This window comes from Anabrus simplex, chromosome 10, assembly GCF_040414725.1.
Source record: "Anabrus simplex isolate iqAnaSimp1 chromosome 10, ASM4041472v1, whole genome shotgun sequence".
NCBI classification, from domain to species: Eukaryota; Metazoa; Arthropoda; class Insecta; order Orthoptera; family Tettigoniidae; genus Anabrus; species Anabrus simplex.
This window is the reverse complement of record NC_090274.1, coordinates 8226719-8240705: the sequence shown is the minus strand read 5'-3', so window position 1 is coordinate 8240705 and position 13987 is coordinate 8226719. Positions and strand designations below refer to the sequence as shown.

Here is a 13987-nt window from a genome sequence, read left to right as displayed (position 1 = left end):
CAGCCAACCTCAGTGCGCGATTCAACTGGAAGTGTCTGGTATGAGGAAGTTAGTCTAAGAGGAGAGACAGAGGAAGGAGCCTACTCAGAGGACGCCAGCAGGGAACGCAGCCGCAGTGATCTTCAGTGACAGCGAGTAGCAATTCTGCGAGGAAGGATTCAACTCCCAGACACAGGCATGTGAGCTTGAAAGACTTCTGGCAGAAGAAAGGACAGGAATAAATTAATATCAATTCACTGGCATATACTGACAGTTTCCAGAGCATGGGATACAATGTAGGCGAAGGATGATCAGATATGAGAACATATTACGAGTGTTCTGCCAAAAGAGGAAGAATTGTTATTGTGTTCGATTACCTTGGCTGGTTCATTTACTATGCAAATCCCTGTCGCCATCCAAGGCCAGTAGTAATATTCATGTTGCACAGAAGGCTGTTAGCAAGTGGTAATATTTCTGAAATTCTGAACAGAAGCCAGAGCAAAAGCAAGTCAGAAATGACAGATTATGAGGAATTGTTCAGTAAGGAAAGCAACAATGAATCACAAAATTCTGAAAGCACTGAATGCGATGTTGCAAGGCCAGGTTTCAGTAAAAACAAAAACAAACGAGCAGCGGAAATGAGGGTGAAAGGCTGGCAAAACAAAGAAAAACAAATTCAATTTTCAGGGAATACTGGTATTGCTTCTGTATTACTGAGGCAACTCTGTGGTCCATAAAAGACTGTTATTTAGCTGATCTGACTTCGACTGCCTGCTGCTCTCACGGACCTCGTGTTGATTCCTGCCAGAAATTTACTATTCGCTGGCAAGTGGTTAAAAGGTACACACAGTTCAACTTCATTAGGGGTGCACATGAAACGACCTACATCACCTAGGAAAAGAGCACACAAATTCACTTCACTACGAAAAACCTACCAACATTTTAAAAATATCCAAAAGAAAGATTCAAAATTCTTTCATTTCATGAATTTAATTTTGTGTGAGAATCTATAAATATGTTAGCTGTGACGTCAATTAATTAGTGAATCAGGGCATGCGGTGGACTAGAAAATGGGTTAAAAGCAATGTCCTTCCATTCTCTTCATACTCCATAGTACAACAAGGAGAACTGAATGCACCTTTATGCCACCTTCAAACATCTGGAGGCCAAATCCAAACAGCAAGTGGGAATGCAGAACTCAACGGCATAAATCACAGAGAATCATATTAATCTTACCATGTACGACTCGAATGCCAGGGCCAGGAGGAACCCACCAACCTGCTACAAGAAATATATTTACTTTTATAACCTCCTGTGGCATTTTTTGTACCTCTGGCATTAAAAGCCAGTGCTAATGGCTGAAATTTATGCAATATACCATCATTCCCAAAATGATAGACGTCATTACCAACTAAAGTACAGTAAAAACTCAAACACACGCATAAAGAAATTATGAGTACACAGGAGGTGGTTAGGCCCATCATGGAAAAGTAGCCGAGATAGGTCAAGGTGGTACGCTGGGTAGATTAGTATAGTCAGAAAGTGCCCCTTTATCACTGCAAATAAACGCCCAGGGAGACCTCTTGCTGTCTGGACAGTGACTATACAGTGGGACACTAAGAACCTTGGACTAAAAGAAGATATGGCAATGAAAAATGAAATGTAGTATAGCTTTTAGTGCCGGGATATCCCAGGACGGGTTTGGCTCACCAGGTGCAGGCCTTTATATTTGACTCCCGTAGGCAACCTGCACGTCATGATGAGGATGAAATGATGATGAAGACAACACACACACCCAACCCCCGTGCCATTGGAATTAACCAATTAAGGTTAAAATTCCTGACCTGGCCAGGAATCGAACCGGGACCCTCTGAACCGAACGTCACTACGCTGACCGTTCAGCCAACGAGTCGGACATATGGCAATGAACAGACATAAATGGTGCCACCTGATTAGGAAAGCTGATTCCATTTATCCAAGATAACCCTTTATGCCTTGCTTTGCTTGGCATATGTATGTATGTATGTTTAGTCATCAGCCCGAAGGCTGGTTGGATCCTCAACAGCTCTGCCATCAGCTGTCATAGATGGCCTAGGCATCGCTGAAGAGGCGTACTAGGGAAATGAGGAGTGAGGTAGTTTCCCGTTGCTTTCCTCACTGAACCAGTAGTTGCTATTACATATCAGTCTGCCAAGCACACTGAAATGCATGCACCAACCGACCCTATGAGCAATATCTTCACACCATTCATAGCAGGGACTGGCTGCAGAAGAAATGGCATTACTAGCATCACTCATACCTCAGTCACTTTCATTTTGTCAAAGCTAAGGATAAAGCTGAGACAGATCAATGAAAGTAACAAAACTGCTCTAGCCTATACCAGAAGACATAGTGCACTGTAAACACTATGTCCTGCCAGCAAAGGCAAGCTTGGCATATAGCCTGTGCTAAAAATAAACCAATGGTGATAAATAAAAATTTTAAAAACACATATACACCCTAAGCAAAGTTTAACTGCTTGTAATGCAAAGACATCAATGGTATGTACATCTCTTGCAACAAACAAGCATCACACAGCGGTACATGCACGCTGGGGTGCGCTTTGTTAAGTTTTCCGTAGAAAACGACTTATTAGAATCCACCTAATCAACACTACATAACACTGTACACAAAATTTTATCCTATCTCATAAATAGGAGTACCAGATCTTCAGCTATATATGTAAAGCGACTACTAAACACAACACACACAAACAATATGATTACATATCATACAAAATCTAATACTTTATGTGAACATTCTTTACAATGTCATCTTTGGTATAGTCTGTTGATTTAGATTAAGAAAACATCCACATTGTAATATCGTTTGTCCTATGAATTATGACTACACTTTAAAAATTCTTAAAAAGCTCTGATTGTCTTCAAAGACAAGTAATCCCACCGTATTTCAAAATTTTAGTCAATAAAGAAGTATAGCACATTCATGACCTAAACACAAACAAACTTGTTTACAACTATATCGTCGGTGAAATACCAAATGAGTTGTTCGTTATACGATATAGTACTGTAAAACTAATCATACTTCTTATGGTCAGCAAAGAACACTCCTGTCTCTCCTACATACACTGTAATATCTGGTAAGATTTATAAGATTCAGCTTCCTAAAATTGTATAACTTAAGTTTATGACTCTTACTGACATAATATTAGATCATCCCCCCTGTAAATTATATTAATAATGTTACTGGCTTTACATCCCAGTAACTACTCTTTTACGGTTACCCACTATAATCTAGGCTATAAATTACTTTATTCACGCTAAGTGAAATGGTAGTTTAGGGGAAGGCCTAAAATTTAATTCTCAAATATTTATGTTATTAATGGTCCTATCGATAAATACTACATAACTAAAGTTACACATAATTAAATTTCTGATAACTGATGTCATATTTTTACCTACCAGCTATGATAACACAGATATTCATTAATCTGTATTTTTGTTGGTAAGTTCATATCAACGCCAAGGCACAAGAAAATGGGTACACAAAATTTAATGAAAATCATATATAGAGTTTAAGAATAAGAAACTACAGTCTAAGCTATAAATAATTTTATTCACCCTGGATAAAATGGTAGTTTAGGGAAAGGCACCTAAAATTGAATTTTGAAAACCTATGCTATTGGTTCTATCGAAAAGTACTACATAACAGAAGTTACAGAGAATACAATTTCCGATCATTTATGTTTTATTGAGATTTACCATACCGACTATGATAAGAGTGGTATTTCAGAGTCGGAAGAAAACTAAATGTGAAGGCCTACAATATCGAAAGCTCATATCATTGATCAACAATAACATATCACTGACCATTGTTTGTTGTAATGTTCTTTGTCTCTTATGCTGCCACTCATCTCCGATAGATGGGATTACTGCTGCGTCCCGAGTAAAATAGCCTGACTGAATATTGGCGGGAAATAGCTGGGGAGTTAGATAACTTTTCTTCTTTTGCATGCCATTCCTCTGGTTCATACATTTTCTGATAATACTGGTACGTAACACACTGGTTCATCATAGTATTCCAGCTATTCGCTCCCTATTCTGATGCAATGATTGGAATGAGCAATGTACGCACTTAACGGAATAATAGCAGAGGCTAACTTATGACCTGATCTAGAATTACAATTTCGGCCTATTCCAAATTATAACACCACAATTCACTAAATAAGTCAAAATTCAACCCTGAAAAGAGCCGTTTCTTAAGAAAAGCTTCTTCTTCTTCGCTCCAAATCACCCACCTTTGAGGTACGTCAGATAAATCACTTTTTGGATGCTTGTGGTCTTTTCTTCTCCCAATAGTTCTTCATTCTAACTGATCTCCTCCTCCTTTCCTCCTCTGATATATGAATCGGTTTCCTGGTGTTTATCTCAACTTGGAACCTCTTAGTTTTATCTTTGGTTACGGTCTTGGCCGTACCATTCTTTAACATGAGTTCGGTAACCTTAAGATCCCACTCTGATGAGTCTAGTGTCAGACCTAAGACAAAACGCTGGTTAACAGAGCAAACGCCTGAAAAGCCTTACATCTGATATGTTTTTGACAAGCTCTATTGGTGAAAGACCTTAAGATCTCTCAGATCCTTTTCCACTTCCTTAAACCAATTGGGGTTAGCCTTCTTCTTGCAAAAGAAGTCAAAGATATGTTTAGTTTATCTGTCAGGGTTCATTCAGAATGTGTCCATAGAAATCAATCCTCCTTTTCCTCATGGTATCCAAGAGTCTCTCCGACTTTATGCAGAGGGCTTCGTTTCTATAAAAAACTTGTTATTTTGAAATTTGGGACCCATGATCTTCCTCAAAATTTTCCTATCCTTGATTTCCAATTTCTCCATTTGCCTTTTCCTCCCCATGACTAGTGTCTCTGCTCCATAGAGTGCTTCCGGCTTAATAATGTGTTATAATGCCTTATTTTGGTGTTCCAAGAGAGGGCTTTCTTATTGTATATGTTTTTGGCTTTCTGGAAAGCTACTTCCATTTTGGTTTTTCTCGCTTCCATTGCTTTCCTTCAAGGTTGTTCCATTTAATCCATTCCCCTAGGTACTTGAAACTCTTCACCACCTCTATTTTTTGACCTCCTACTTCAATTCTCTTAGGAGTGTCAAGTATATTCGTTATGATCTTCATCTTTTCGAAAGAAATCTTAAGTCCTAACTTCCCCGCCTGCTCTTGCAATTTGTTCTTTTGCTTCCTCCTACTTTTCTGTAAGCAGCGCCAAGTCGTCAGCAAATGCCAAACACTTCATCATGATTCCTTTGTTCTAAGTCTTATTCCCCCTCTCGTTCTTGCATTCCATCCCCTCACAACTTTTGCAAGTGCATAGTTGAACAACAGGGGGAAAAGTCCATGCCCTTGTCAGACCCCTGTTCTGACCTCAAAAGGTTCTGATAGTTCGCCCATGAATCTGACTCTAGAGGACATATTCGTGGCATCTCCTTCTCCCTTTCCTAGCGTTTATCCCAAATTATGGGGTCCACTGCGTGAGCATCTCCTTGATGATGTTTAAAGTTTTCCCGTCCAAGCCAAACTCCTCCAAAATATTGAACACCACCACACTGTCTATGGAATCGTAAGCTTTTTGGAAGTCTACAAAAGTCACAAAAGTTGACTCGGCCTCCCGTCCCAGCTTGAACTGCTCAAGAGCCATCTCCCCCTCGCCTTATATAGCCGAGCGGCTTGGCGCGTGTAGGAGACAGCACCGGCGCAGCCATGCTGAGACGTGAGGCTACGAGTCGTGGGTTCCCGGAAGGGTGATCCCACCGTGCTGATTTTATTATAATATATACATAGATTACTATACGCCATGTTCCCTTTTTTTTTTGTCCTGAAGTTAGAGTTGGGGGTGGGTGGGTCATATCTGTTTAGCTTCTCCCTGAAGATCCGATAATTTCTCATTTTGTTCTTAGCAAAGTCATCATTTTTCTTCCTGGGTAGTTGGTCTTTTTGTTCCTTCTTAACTTTCTTGATCACTTTGGAGACCATCTTCATAGATTCCACAAAGTGTTGCCAGACCCACTCGTCCCTTTTGGTTTGCCAGATGTGCCACCCCTTCTTCCTCAGATCAAGTAGTCTATCACACTCTTCGTTCCACCATTTGTGCTTTTTCGTCCTAGTAACAGGCGCAGGCCTTGGTTGTAAGACTCTTCTCTATCAGTTTCCAGTCCTGACCTCCTAGGTTGGTGGTTAACTTGCCCCATTCCTCCTTATTCTCCTTTATTTTTTCCGGATCATATCTCCTTCGTGCAAGGTTTTTCCTTTGAAAGTTACTCTTGGGGATGATCTTCAGTTTCACTTTAGATAAGTAGTAGTCCGAGTCAAGGTTGGCCTCTCTGAGAACCCTAACATTTTGGATTTTCTTATGAAATTTTCGCTTTATCACAACGTGATCTAACTGAAATTCTCCCAAGAGAGGGTAAAGTGACATCCAGGTCTTCTACTTTCTTGGCAATTTCTTGAAGCTAGCTGACCTCAGGACCAAACTGTGCACCTGACGTAATTCGATGAGCCTGACACCATTTTGGTTGGTCCTGTTATGTGCGGGGTAACACCGCGCTATATGCCTGAACCTTTTCTCTCTCTCCCTACTTGGGTATTAAAATCCCCTAGAAGGATGACGTTATGTTTATCGGGTATGTTCTGGACCGTGTCATCTAGTTTATCCCAGAATAGTTCCACCTTCTCCTTATTCTTTTTGTTGTCAATGTTTATAGCGGCGTGAACATTCACAATCGTATATACTTTGTTGGTCGACTAAACGTGAGTGTGGATAGCCTTTTAGATGTAGACTCAAAGCTTATAATGGAGTCTAATACTTTCTTGTCAAATACAAAACCTGTTCCATGATGGGAAACATTTTTCATAACTCCTGTCCCCATCTTCCCCTTAAGAACCCTGAATCCCCCCGATTCAAAGCTGTCCTCATCCAAGAACCTGGTCTCTTGTACAGCCGTTATGATTATTCTATGTTCATTTAATGTGTGTATTAGAGTCTTAAATTTCTCCACTTTCAAAAGCGAATTTAAGTGGCTAAGTAGTTTGTTTTCCTGTATTTTATTTTGTTTGAGGTTCCAAGATGCTCTGATTCGTCTTTGCGTGACAATGCAGACTCCCCAGAATCCGAATAGACATTGACCACCTGGGGTAATTAGTTTCACATCACACTTTTCCATAATTGATAATTCTTTGAGTTTTGGGGTGACTTCTAGTCACCTTTTCTTACAACCGAGATTGTTAACACTGGAGGATTATTTACATGGAGAGAGACGCTGACCAAAGGCCGCCCGATTTGGGAACAGTCACTTTTGAATTTTGACTTGATTTTTAATTCATGGTGAACTCCACTAGGCTCTTCTGCTCTCTCCGCCGTTGGGAATCAGATTCCTCTTCCGTCTTTAGAGACCGTTGACCACGTTTCACCTAGTAACCCTAAGCAGGGGCCCTTACAGGATGTTACCATCCGGAGCCAGATGGACCCCCGTCTTTCCTCATCACTGAAAAGCACTTATTTATCTCTGTGGCCTACTAGCAGCCATGATGCTGGCCGTAAAGTAATATTGTAATGTTGAAAGGTATAACTAGTGAAGCGAAGATAACTAGTAGCCATGTTGTTGGCCATTTAAGTCTTAACTGACAAATACGTCATTGATATAGAAATATAACTATGAGCATACAACATTTTCCATAAGATGTTACTCTGTAACATTTCGACTGATAAATTTAGTTTGATTAAAAATGTGAACAAAGGGTTCAAACTTTAGTAACCAGCAAAGAATAAACACGAACTATGTGATCTTTCAGGTGCTATATTCTAACTTGCATGGCGACCTCAATTTTCTCAATGAGGGAACGGAATACTAAATTACGGAACAAGCGACAATCACATGAAAAGACACATAAAAGGTTAACCTGACTAACCGCTTCGATGAACAGGAATCCACATTACAACAAAAGGACAGAAAAACTACATACACTTCCAGTTCTCCCTGGCAAAAGCTGCTCTCCACAACCAAAAATTTGTAAAAACATGTCAGAACAATGTATTGTGTATATATATATATATATATACATACACTTACAGCAGCTCTTTCCTCCACCAGTTGGTTAAATCCAATGCCCCCACTTTTAATTAAATTCTACATTCATTTTATTCCAAAGTAGGATGTCAGATAGTTTTTTCCCCCGCCAGTGTAGTGAATTGAGGTTTTCCGACTCATCAGGTACTCCTTGGAAACATAAGTAAAAGAGCACAATTTCGCCCTGGGACTCTCCACTATTCGTGTGTCGCTCCCCCCAAAAAAGTGTTCACGACTGTCTGCGGCCTGGTCATTCCAGCTCTGGAACTTTGGACTGTTAGATCAGCAACGTAGTAATGCTCTTTAAAAGTGAAAAATGTGTGGTTTTTCATTTGATCAAGTATTTCATACGATAGCGTTGCTTTTAATTGCGGCATGTCTAATTACGTCATTGCAATGACCTACATTGCATTCAGTTGGGAAAACCACAAAGACAGTCTTTCTGAGGATGTAAAAAGGCAGCTGGAGAGTAATTGTCTGCCATTATAATGAAAACTCCCCAACTTGATTATTGCCTACCATTACAATGAAAATTCCCTACCCCAGTCTTCACACGAGAAAAGACGTTTGCTAACTTCCCCATCATATTTCTAGGGTAACGTTAAGAGCTGTACAATTTAATACTATCTTACAACGTGTACACCACCTAACCTAGAACTCTGTATACAATGTAAAATTCCATAGCGAAGCACAGGTACATCAGCTAGTCTGGTATAAATACACTGGGTCCAGTGATGGAAGCTACTCTTTGTTGTATCCGTTCTATTCATGCTTTGAAGCTAATAATTAATTATTTATGTACTGGGAGGTACACCTCTACGCCGCACATTTAAATCTTGCGCCAATAGAACTCCTCTACAGGAGAAACACTGAGCTTGGAACTAGACCTACTTAAACTTTTCCTCAGAAGATGTCGCTACCATAATTTTTGTTATTGTGAAGTTTCCAGTACTGTGAATTTCAACTTGTTTTTGTTTTCCGTTCTTCAAGAAGTTTGGACATTCTCTCATAGATGTCACTATAAAAACTATGATCATGCACCCTGGTGCGAAGTGAATAAACCTTTTTTGAAGAAATTTTGTATTCATAAGTTTTTCTTTACTAAATTTTGTTCATTCATTTTTGGGTTGGCAATATTTATCTTTTCTTTCTGCTAGTTTTGAATTTAGCCAATCAAGAATTTCTGTAATTAATTTCCAACCTATCACATATTTCTTCTTCGACTTTGAGTGTAACTTTTGATTTTGACCAATAAAGATCTGTGGGTGTGTCTTGATCATTCATGAAAGGTCTCGAACTTTCCCTGAGGGTTTATAAACTGCGTATTTTCACGGCTCTTGGCCATTTGATCAACATCTAACTGTGTGTGTACGTGTGTCTGAAGCAGGAGGTGCCTCTTTCATCAGGCAGCAGTACTCCGACAAGGTATGTCCACTTAACATCATCATCTTTTGCTAGCTCCGCAGTCTAACCCGAGGGATAGGGGAACTTTAATATGTAACCACCTTCTCTAAAATGTAATTTTCTGCCGGCTTATGTAAAAACTTCATAAAATCTTTAACTGTAAATCAGGGATAGAGAGTGATACACCCTCTCGAGCTCCCCTTCATCTTGGTTTGAGGTACCACATTTGTTTCTACAATGTATTAAAGTTATCTCCATCCGAGCAACCTCAGTAGTTTGGGATTAGCCCATGTTTCGTCAGCCAAGTGCCCTATAGGTTTTTAAATTTCCTTTTGGGAGCTCAACCTTTGACTCCATTCCAGTTGTACTTGGGCCGTTTATTCAACCTGTTCTTTTTCACTAAGGCCCCGTAGGTTGGGTACTAGATACCTCTGTGTAGTAAGATTGCTATTTGTAAATAGTGCCTTGTAAGGCCAGTAATTATTAGATTTTCACATTGTGTTGCCTTGAGTAGGCTGGGAACATTGAGAGCACATCAGCTCTTTTCAAGTATTGTAAGAATGCCTCTGGGAGGCTTGATATTGTAATTGGCAGCAAGTGCTCCATGTATCAGGGGACTTCTGACCTTTGAATAAATTGGTGCTTTGTAAAATTTGAGCTAGGAACTCAAAAATTGTAATACTAGGGGCTTGTAGCCCAAGAGTGTTATATTTCTGTAATTTTGCATCTTTTTAAGTCTTGTTTTTAAATCGCTATGTCTTTGTTACGTCACTAAGTGAAAAGTTGTTAAAATTTTGTTATTTTTCTTGAAAATATAACCTTATTAACTTTGACTTTGTAGTTAGACCCATTCATCCCGCCACCTTCTTTCACCTCTGCTGGTCCACGGGTAACCCCGTAACAATTTACATAGTCATTAACAAAGAATAAAATACTTTTCAGAATAAGTTTTTAGAAATTTGTTGTTCCTTATTGCCTTAAGAATTTAGGTATTAGTCGTACTTTAAAAAACTGGAACAGGAAAGGTAATACTTAAAACAAAAAAGTTGGAAAACACTTGTCTAAATGATTGCCCTGTTCAGTGATGTCTTACAAGGAATACAGTGGCTATTATCCAAACTGCCTGAAAATTGTTAGTAGCAGATAGAGCTAGGTCCACTTCATCTGAAATTAACAAACCATGAAAACTCAACGTTAAGGACAATACTTACGGGTAGGTCTTGGGTAAGCTCCTAGCATTAAAGAAATTCACTACTGTGCACGAAAACAAATGTTTGAGCTCACAAGAACAGGTTCACAGTAGTGTGTCGTAACCTGAAAGTGGAGAAAAATTGCTTAGCAATTAATCGTTTATCCGATCCTCCAAAACGTGTGAACCGCCATAAAACTTTTTTTTATTTCTGAGGATATATATGAAAATTCTTTGGCGTTTTCAATTCCATAAGCAGCATGTCTACATTGTAATCCTTAGTCCAATGACAGTGACAATGACTTAAGACAAGTACTGCCATAAGGATGAATAAAACAAGAATGCATGAACAATCAGTGGCATTGCAGATTAAAGGAGAGAATGGGTGAAGATGATCCAGCTAAAGATGCACTCATTTAAAAACAGAGAAACCACTCAGGTAAAACATTGCTCCCTCTGGATAAGGTGAATATAAAGTGGTGTAGACTTTTATCTCTGCCATCAACTGACAAACTTGTAGCTGAGGATGGTCTTAGTAAGAGACCGAAATTTTACTACTGTAAAAAGGAGATAGAAAAAAATTCTACATACATTTCAAAAGTGTTTATTCCGTGCAAGTGTCCTAATTTAAAATTAAAGCTATTGAAACTGGGAAAATCAACACGGGAATTATGAAAATAATAAATTTTACTGGTTTAATGTTGCACTAACAGACTGAAGATTTTCAATGATGCAAGGATAAGAAAGGGCTTTAATTTGCCTGGTGTGAAAATGGAAAACCATCCTCAGGGATGCCGACGGAGGGTTTCAAACCCACCATCTCCCAAATGCAAGCTCGCAGCCACACGGTCAACTTGCTCCGAGACTTGCTCCTTTCTCAGACCGGTGTCCCTAGGACTTGCGCAGAGTCACTATGCGGCGAGAAGGGTGTACTGGAGATCTCGCATGGCGGATGAAACAAGATTTTCTTGGGCTGTTTCTTGAGTGGTTATAAAGACTGTCTTGACATTGTGATACAGCTGTTATGCTCAGCTTCCAGCACAGGCATGTACTGTATTCGCTGTCCGTGCAAGAAGATTTATGTGGGGTTCACCCAATGCAGCATCAACATCAGGGTGAAAGATCGTAAGCAGCACTCAGAAAAATGCAGTGGTAGAGCAAACACGTTTTCCGCAACCATGAAATGAAATCCGAGGAAAGCACATTTCTGGTTACCACCCAAAAGCATTATTCTCATCTCTACCAAGAAGCTGTGGAGATGGAGATGATGATGTGTGGCCCCCCTGATGCAGATCTTACTTCTTGAGCCCTGAACTCCATAGTGCATAATGGGAACTAGGGCTCAAGAAAAAGTTTGCGAACTATAGGAGACACCCATGGGCAACCTGCACACCTGGGGGTGTGGTGATGATAATGAGGTATGGAGACGGTGAAACCCAGTATCCTATTAACACCAAGGAGTCTGCTCAAGGCTTAATATCCCCATCTGAAGGAGGAATCACCATCAAAAGCGACGTGGCCTCACTCCACATGAACATTGCGAAGAGGTTTGGAATTAAACTCAGACTTTTGGCACATTATCGAGTGATTATAAATTGTATACAACTACCTCTCCTACCGTGCCAGCCAACATTCGGATGGCTTTTTTTTTTAACCAACAGCACTTGAACCAGCTAAGCATGGTGCCTGACAACCGTTTCAACAGGAAAAAAAAGCTGTAGGTTAGCAGAGTTTGGCAACTGTTACTTGCGACCTGAAGACAGAAGAATTGCAATTCTGAGTCACACTGTGCAAGTTGAAAGACCAGGAAATAACACTCTTAGCCACTAGCCTTCTCACTGCTATAAAAATGTGGGCACCCGGCAGCACCCTGTGTCACTTCATCTGAACAAGGGCTGTTAGTGTTTGGAACATCAACATTGTTTTAAAATATCAGCGACTCACTTTTGGATATCCAAAGAGTATACTAACTGTCTTTACTGTTCATCATTGTTGATAACCATTCACCAACTTTACGTCACACATCATCGTCGTCCTCCACACACATTCTCCACTCCAGCAGACCAGGTGTGGACATGAATAAGAGCCCCTCCCCCACCCCTCTTTTTCCTCTCCTGCTGACTTGATATGCTTTTCTGTCAGTGTGAACTAGTAATGCCCGCACTTGATCTGCAAGGCAGCATCATCAGCCAACTGCACTGAGATGAAGGTCTCCTCCTCCTGCCGAACTTCACTGCAACCCCGACAAGGTGCTAACAACTCGACCAAGGACAAGAGGTCACTTTCTTGACTTGTAACGGGCAGATCCTGGTCTCCCATACACTGGCCCCGGGTTGGCATGAAACTGACCATCCTAGGACTCAATTCAGAAATAAATTTTATATTATTAGCATTATTTACCCCAGTGTCTAGATACCAAAGGTTTCTTATTCTAATTAGAATGTAGTAATTAAAGAACACTTTAAAAAGTCTCACCAATACTAAATGGTTTACCAAGCTCAATAGCTGCAGCTGCTGAAGTGCGACCAGTATGCAGTATTTGGGAGATAGTGGGTTCAAACCCCACTGTTGGCAGCCCTGAAGATGGTTTTCCGTGGTTTCCCATTTTCACACAAGGCAAATGCTGGGGCTGTACCTTAAGGCCACGGCCGCTTTCTTCCCAACCCTAGCCCTTTCCAGTTCCTTCATCGCCATAAGACATATCTTTGTCGCTGCAACGTAAAGAAAAATGCAAATTAAATTAAAATTTCTACTAATTTTTATTCTGAGCATTTCTCCGACTTAAGTGCAGGGTCCACTTGTCCACCACACATCAAGAAATGGTATCTCACAATAAAAATTCAACATAGTGTTGAAGCATGCCGGCCCCGCAGTGTAGGTGTAGTGTTCCTGCCTCTTACTCGGAGGACTGGGGTTCGATTCCCGGCCAGGTCAGGGATTTTTACCTGGATCTGAGGGCTCATGCGGGGTCCACTCAGCCTACATTATTACGGCGGCCTTGGACAAGAAATCCAAGAATAACAGCCGAGAGGATTCGTCGTGCTGACCACACAACACCTCATAATCTGCAGGACTTCGTGCTGAGCAGCGGTCGCTTGGTAGGCCAAGGCCCTTCAGGGCTCTTGCACCATAGGGTTTGGTTTTAGTATTCAAGCAGTTTGATGTTCTTCCACCCTCCCCCACACGCTACCAGTGAAAACTAAAGAAATTCACTTTTTCAGATGATTCTACGGGTCAAGTCAGAACATGAATAAATGTGTTACAAAAATCACTGGGACACCATCATC

General features: G+C 40.4%; 1 protein-coding gene across 2 annotated transcripts in view; it reads right to left on the bottom strand.

Moving 5' to 3' along the window:
• Positions 1–13987, bottom strand: part of Zcchc7 (Zinc finger CCHC-type containing 7) — a 46581-nt gene that overhangs the window by 21065 nt on the left and 11529 nt on the right. The gene's annotated exons all lie outside the window — the stretch shown is intronic.